We start from the raw sequence: 7,898 nt of genomic DNA on the forward strand, positions 1-7,898 counted from the left end.
CAATTTGACAATAAACTATTAAAAAAAACCTCAACAATAAGAAGACCAGTGACCCAATTTTAAAATGGGCAAAGGATCTACACATTTCTTCAAAGAAGATATACACACGGCTAATAATCACATGAAAAAGATGTTTAACATTATTAGTCATTAGAGAATATAAATCAAAGTCATAATGAGATACCACTCCACATCAACTAGAATGGCTACAATCTATTAGTCAGATAATGACAATCGTTGGTGAAGATGTGGAAAAATCAGAACCCTCATACATTGCTGGTGGGGTTGTAATATAGTATAGCTAATTTGGAAAACAGCTCGGTGGTTCCTCAAAATCTTAAACATAGGGTTACTATATGCCTCACAACTGTACTTCTAAACATATACTCAAAGAGAACTGAGAACATATATCTACAAAACTACTTTTATATGAACTTTCATAGCAACATTATTCCTAATAGCCAAAAGGTAGAAAAATCTGAAAGTCCATCAGTTGATGAGTAGATAGACAAAATGTAGTAAAACCATCTAAATGAGTATTATTTAGCCATAATAAGGAATGAAGTACTTATACATACAACATAGTTAAACCTCAAAAACACCATGCTAAGTGAAAGAAGCCTAACATACAAAGGCTACATATTGTATGATTCCATTTATATGGAACATCCACAACAGGAAAATCTACACAAAGAGATTAGTGGTTGCTAGGGGGTGGAAGAAGTGGGAAATGGGAAGTGTCTGCTAATGAATATGAGTTTCTTTTTGGGGTGACGAAAATGTTCTGGAATTAGATAGCAGTGGCAATTGCATTGTTTTGTGAATATACTAAAAAACGCTGAATCATACACTTTGATTTATGGCAAATTGTATGGTATGTGAATTATATCTCAAGTCTCTTAGTGAAAAATGTCAGATGTCCAAGGGTGCCTGGGTGGCTCATTTGGTGAAGCGCCCAACTTCAGCTCAGGTCATGATCTCACAGTTCATGGGTTCGAGTTTCATGTCAGGCTCTATGCTGACAGCTCAGAGCCTAGAGCCTACTTTGAATTCTATATCTCCCTCTCTCTCTGCCCCTCTGAATGCACTCAGTCTCTGTCTCTTAAAAATGAATAACCATTAAAAAAATTTTAAAAGTCAGATATCCCAAGTCTTAGAGGTTATACGCAAATGTGTTATATTTGAAACTTGAAGCCAAATCTGTTTGATTATAAATCTGTTGTCTTAACTGTCAACTATATTCCTGGACCTCCTTCTTTTCTCACGATACAGGCTTTCTGGACACCGTTACTCACTCTTATAGAGTTCACCACTGTCAAAAACAAAATCTCTCTCTATCCCTAACTTTCTTCTCGAGTGAGTTTGTCTCTGTGGACAGCTCTGCCTGCATGACCTAGAGAGAACTCAAAAGCAACCACATTAAACCAAATTTAACTTCACCTTCCACAAACTTATCCCTCTTTTATGAATACCTCTTACTGGTGGTATTCTTCTTGGCCTGGTGTCCCCTCCAGTCCTCAGGCCATTTAGAAAGCAAAGATGATTAACCTATCTCACGCCCAGTAAACGATCAGGATTTTCATGCTTGGGTTACCGCTCCAACTATTCTCTTTGATGATCCCTCACACAGAGAACATATTAGCAAAAGACTTTTCATTCCCATTTCACTATTAATAAAGCCTTAAATGTATACTTTGAATATAAGCATAATAGCAACTAAGAGGAAAAAATAAAGACTCTCCAAAAAACTCTAGAGACACAGCAGTACAGGCAGGACCCCAACTCAAGCCTTGCAGTGCACTGAGACCACACAATGTCCTTCTCCACATTTCTAACAGAGTGAAACTTCCTCCTTCGAGCTGTTCACCTCAAGTCGTCCCCAGAACTATGGCCACTTTGATGGATATGTGTAAGATTCAGGAAATCTTAAAACTAGTAAAGTCTAACTATTCCCTAAATTAACCTTTACCTATTATATCCAGGATGGCTTCTGAAATTTTCCCTTTTGAGACCAGAGCAAAATGCGTTTAGTGTAAAAATTAAACATAAAATTTTATGCCAAAATATTCAATTTTCAAAAGGCGTTAGACAACATGCCCAGCACAAAATTTTTGTTTATAAGCATTTGGCAACTTGGAAAATTGAAATCCTTCCCAAAGAAAAAGGGAAATCAACAACAAACAGCCAAAAACACTGATATTCCATTTTTCTGATATGCTAAAATAAAGTAAAAAAATAAATATGTGTTTTATTTCCACGCATGCACTATTTCAACTATTTATATAGTGTGCCAGGATTACTGCATTTATAGAATACATTAGAAAAGCAACTCACCTCCAACATCCATGGATGTCACATATTTTTAGCAGTTATGTGGCTAAACACCAAAATTTATGTTCATTCAATACAAGACTAAGATAACAGGTGGAATGGAACAGATTCAGGCCTTACCCTATACACTGCTTTCCTTCTCCCAACCACATCTCAGCATCTCTAAGTGCTGGTAAAAGTGTGTCCCCCTTCTGATTAACAATGACACATTATAAAATAAATAGTAGTTGAGCCACCTGGGTGGCTCAGTCAGTTAAATGTCCAACTCTTGATCTCGGTTCAGGTCATAATCCCATAGCTCATGGGTTCGTTCAAGCCCTGGGTCAGGCTCTGTGCTGACAGCTGCAGAGCCTGCTTAGGATTCTCTGTCTCTCTCTGCCCCTCCTCTACTCTCTCTCTCTCTCATGATAAATAAATAAACATAAAAATTTAAAAATACGTAGTAGTATATGCACTGCATGGAATTATGTTGAGGGCACAATTTAGGCCTCTTTTTGCATTTTAAGTTTGTTTCCATATCAATGCACAGAGGTCTCAATGGTTCTGCTCTGGGTAGATGGCACAAGGCTGTGGCCACAGTGACAACAGCCCCTTCTTCCTGGACTAATGAATGTCTGCAGGCAATGGGCTAAATCCTGTCCTTACGCTCCCTCCACAGGGCAGGAAGAGGCCTGGGGCACAAGCACAGTCACTGAAAATGGGAGTGTAATAAGGAAGGCCAGGAGGCTATCTACTCACTGGAAGGCTTTATACTCCAGCAGAAAAAAATTAACTGTGTCTTCTTGTCGTTGCTTCTATAACTGATCTTGTTTCAAGCTCCCAAGTAGGACAAATATATAAAGTCAAGAGAAAAACGGAATGTTAGCATTTTTCTGCTGCGAGAATGTGACTTTTGCAGAACAGAGGTGCAATGTGATCTTTGCAATTAACGTGAGGTGTAGGAATTGGGAGGGCAAGGCCCTGCTCTCATCTAGAAATGACAAATAGAACTTCCACTCCAGGAGCAAGTTTCCTGCCCTCCCTGCCCCATGAAGCAGTGGCCTCCCACACCAGCCAGGGGTCAGGGAGCCGAGAGCAGTGGTTGCTGCTCTACATTCTTAGATACAGCAATTCACTTCTTTACCCTGAATGTCTTCATCTGTAAAATGTGGGCAGTGACACCTGTCACTGGGGCTCATTCTGAGGATTAAATGATATCAGATTCATCACGTGCTCAGCCCAGTGTCTGGCACACCGGGGGTGTCTGATAAATGGTAAGTCTTCTTACAGTTAGGACAGTGGAGACGGGCCTCCCTGGCACAGGCTGTCTGGCTTCTAACTTAGTAAAGATGAGACTTCTGAAAGGAGGCACCGGGAAAGGAAAACAAGGAGAGGGGAGGGCAAGGAGCCCCATCAAGGATTTAAATATGGTTTTCCCTCCTAGTGAGAGGGCTCCTGAACTCAATAAATGAGAAGGACCCTAGCTGAACTTCCAAGCTTCAAAGTGTAGTTGGTTTTTAAAAGGAGTTCTTCTTCAAGATCAATTATTCAACAGAACTAAAAAGTCTGCCATCAGAAGAGGCTCAGTCTGGAAACCTGCAGGGTAACCTGTGGGAAAGCGGGAATGTGCCATCCCTCTAGAGAGAGCGGGGAGCCCCACACATGCTGTTGTCTGGACACTGTGACTCGCTGCCTCTCCTATTCCAAATGAACCTGAACAGAAACCTGAGAATCCAAGCTGAGCTCCAGCTAGCATTATTTAAATGAACCGGCTATTACAGCAACCTTAAACCACATGTCATTTGGTGGTGGGGCTGCCCTGGGCCAACAGACATTGGGAACAGGGTTCCCAGCTCACACACGGATTGTGTTCCAAATGTGCATTTGGAAGGCCACAGTTTGAAAGGCAAAATGCACTTTCCCAAACAAGCAATGTTATAAATGGTGATGAAGGCCACACGCCAACTCGCAAAACTCCACATAATCATAATGTAGCTACGTTTGGTACATTTCAGCCAAAAAAAGGATAGTGACCAATAATACCATAATACTGATAATTAAAGAATGAGATAAACAGTAAAGTCAAGTATCTTTCATTTGTCTTGAGTAGCAGTGTTTAAGCAAAAGCAGATTTAATTAAAGGAGGATGAAAAGGTCTGTCCAGTAAGGCTGAGGCTAGGGAAACTGAGACTATGGCCAGGAATCCTGGCAATTGGGAATCAGACTACCCTGAAAGATTTCTACCAATTCTAAGAGACTAGTGTCCGCATCTGAAGGCCAACCTAGCACCCAAGAGGGGTCAGCTGGTAGGGGCGACTGAAAAAGAGTTAGCTGGAGTGTCTCTATGCTGCCATTTCAGCAGCCAAGGTAGGGCCTAGCTTCAGTGTCCCTCTCCTTTTAGAAACGATCACCCTCATTTATGACCCAGTCTGCCCCGACCCCAGGGATCACAGAAGGGAAGAACTTTTGATGCCTCTTTCACACTGTTTTCTGAGATCAGACAAACTTTATCAGATACTCACATCACCTAGATGGTTTGAATTTGACACCCTATCCCCAGTTTAGACTGACTGTAAGATTGCCACCTCCTTCATGGCAGGGAGGCCTTAGACACATTTGAAATCATCCATTCTAGCTGGGAGGCTATGGATCAAATACATAGATTTGTGTGTGTGTGTGTGTGTGTGTGTGTAAATGTGAAAAAGACATGAGAAAAGAGGAAAGGAGAAAATTAAAAAAGAAAGTTACTTGAAAAAGACCATTTGCACGACAATAGAGGACTTGTGTAAGATGGAACCATTAGGTGGCACCATCAGCCCAGGGCAGTTCAGTTGTCCAGGGAAGGACAGCAGAAAGGGGAAAAATTGAGTGCTAGTCAGGAAGTGGGTAGGAAGGCTGAAGGCAGCCACTTTGCAATAAGGAATTTAAAATATACAAGGTATTCCTGTGAAGTATGCATTTTAGATTAACATGCATACACATAAACGGAATTAATTCCCTTCAAGTTACAAAGATATCTCATAGTTTTATTTCTTAAACTCAGTCTATACTCTTTGCCCACATTCTATTGATTCACACTTCTTAAAAATCTAATTTCTAACAGTTCTGTCTTTTTCTGAGCACTAATTCTTTGACAGCTAGATATAGGCAAATACATTCTCTTGGTCCATGGCTTGCTTCTTTTTAATGTAAACTTTATATTGAAGAAAAATTTAAATTTTTAACAGACTAATTTACTAATCTTTCCCTTTATGATTTTTTGTTTCTGAGTTTTGTTTAATATATCTTTTTACAACTTTGGGCTGATAAAGATATTCATTTAAACTATCTTCTTAAAGTTTTGCTTTTTAAACCATCTGTCTTGTCTTGGCATAGCAAGATACTAAATAGTCTATCCTTTCCCTGCTGATTGTCACTCCTGTCATAAAACTAGCTTCCCGTAAATGCATGTGTCTATTTGGTGACTCTCTATTCTGTTCCATGGGTCTATTTCTCTATTCCTGCAGCAGACAACATACTTAATTTTCTAACTATTCTTGAATCGACCTTGTTTATCAAACACCTTTATGATATCAGCTCATTTTCTTCATTACATCATTATAATCACCTCATGGCTCTAGGCCAAGAGATGACAGAAAGATGCACAAACTATGGCTCACATGCTGAAGAGATAAGCACTAGGCAACAGTAAAGCCATTCATCTATTCCAGGATTTATGACAGTGTCAGTTGCCAAGCATTTGATTTGGGAAACAGAGTTGCTAAGTAATTAACTTTGGTTGGGTGAACCACTCTAGAAAGCAGTGCTCACCTTTCTGGGAAACAAGACATTGGTCCTCTATCTGGAAATGGGTCACTAAAGGAACCAGGCATGATGGAGTGGAGTAGAGTAAGTCCATTACCACAGTGGAGAAGAAATGGACTTTTTCAGTTTTACTCTCTGATGACTGTTGAGCTGAAATCAGAAGGAAGATGACTCCCTTTGTGTGTCACCAGCGAAATATATAGACATTTCTGGTGTCAATCAATCAGGGAAGAGAATCTCATATTGAGGAACCAAAACTTATATAATGGTAATGGGCCAGAGTTTTATAGGATAGGGAAATTCTACTTCCATCTGGACCTTTTACTGGGGGTTAGGGGAACAGATGACTGACTGAAAGGAATCCCGATGAATCAGGGGACATCCTGGACTGAAGAGAAAAATGGCCTTTGGCACATGAAGACAGGCCAAGAGCTATGTAGGAAGGCAACATGTCCAAAAGAACTCATTACCTTTATCCCCAGAAATCTCCTGCTCTTTGAGTATTCCCACTCTCAGCGCCCTCTGCCCAAATGCCAGGCTGTTCAAGCCACATGCCTTGGAGTCTAATTAACTAAATCTTCAGTAAGATTCTATTAACTAAATCTCTGGGCTCCATCCGCATCTCTCCATCTCCTCTCCACTGCGTCCCTACACACACCCACATACACCACCAAGGCCACTGCTGTCTTTAACTGAAACAAGAGCATTGTTTTCCGACTGGTCCCTCTGTCTGGAATCATAGTTGAGCCCCGCTGTCCACTCTTGAATCCAAAATTCCCATTGTACCACCTACTAGCTTTGAAACTTGGGCAAACTTCTGCACCTCTCTGTGCTTCAATGTTCTCACATAAAATGGAGATAATAACACCACCCACCTCGTGACCTTGTTGTGAAAACTGAATGTGTTACCACAGAGCAAAGTACTTGGAACAGGAAAGACTTACCACAATTAATTGTCCTGCACGTTTGTCTCTACACCCTGCTAGACTGCAAGTCCACCATGCCAGGGATGTGTCCCTCAGCCTCCATGGGTAGCTCCTTGTAGGTGTTGAAAACTATGAGCCATCACAAACTGGAATGGAGTAAGCCATACTTTGTCAGTCAGACTGTCTACTTACCTGTTCTCTTTTTGCCTGTTGCCCTCCATGAACAACAGTGCATTCCTAAAGGCTTCCCCAAATGTTCAGCTTGTTCCCTGCCTTAAATGCCCCCTGAAGGTGGAGGGACAAAGGCAAGTTGGGAGAGATTTCCCAGGAAGGGAGTGCACCCAGGCCTAGAGGCTCTGCCTTTTCGCCCTTGAGTTTCTCTCCTTTGTCATCTTTGGAGGAGCCAGATGTGACTTCACCAGGGACCTGTCCAAGTTATTAAAACTGCAGAGAAGAGGGAAGAAGGGGCGATGGGCCCTGGGACAGGAACTCCACTGGAGATGCAACAGAGGTTGAGGAGCCTCAGGAGGACAAAGGGTGTTGCTGACTCCTGGTCTCCCAAGACTCGCTTCCTCTCTCACCTCCGTTTCTCACTCTCGGTACGCCCCACACCACTTCCTACCCCACTTCCGAGCCGGCCTCCTGCTCTGCGTCCTGGTGACAAAACCGCCGGCTCCTGTCCAGCCTACAGGGCCAGGCGCAGGACGCTGTAGGAGCGATGGCCGCCCACAGAGGGGAAGAGCCCCAAGGGGTCTCCGCAGCAGCGACCGCGGGGAGGATCGCGGCGCGCGCGCAGGGCGGAGGGGAGGCGCGCGGCGTGGGGCGGGGCTGCCGCAGGCTCCGCTCGCACCCGGCGTG

At 42.5% G+C, this 7,898-nt stretch overlaps 1 long non-coding RNA gene across 1 annotated transcript in view; it reads right to left on the reverse strand.

Moving 5' to 3' along the window:
* The window catches only part of LOC115291998, a 21,514-nt gene extending 13,698 nt beyond the window's left edge, over nucleotides 1-7,816 (reverse strand). The window contains exons 1-2 of the long non-coding RNA XR_003908748.1: nucleotides 7,663-7,816; nucleotides 7,059-7,186 (exon numbers count right to left, since the gene is read on the reverse strand). This is a non-coding gene — a long non-coding RNA (uncharacterized LOC115291998). The remainder of the gene's footprint in view (nucleotides 1-7,058; nucleotides 7,187-7,662) is intronic.
* Nucleotides 7,817-7,898: the final 82 nt, after the last annotated feature.

This window comes from Suricata suricatta, chromosome 1 (genome assembly GCF_006229205.1).
Source record: "Suricata suricatta isolate VVHF042 chromosome 1, meerkat_22Aug2017_6uvM2_HiC, whole genome shotgun sequence".
In the NCBI taxonomy this organism is placed as follows: Eukaryota; Metazoa; Chordata; class Mammalia; order Carnivora; family Herpestidae; genus Suricata; species Suricata suricatta.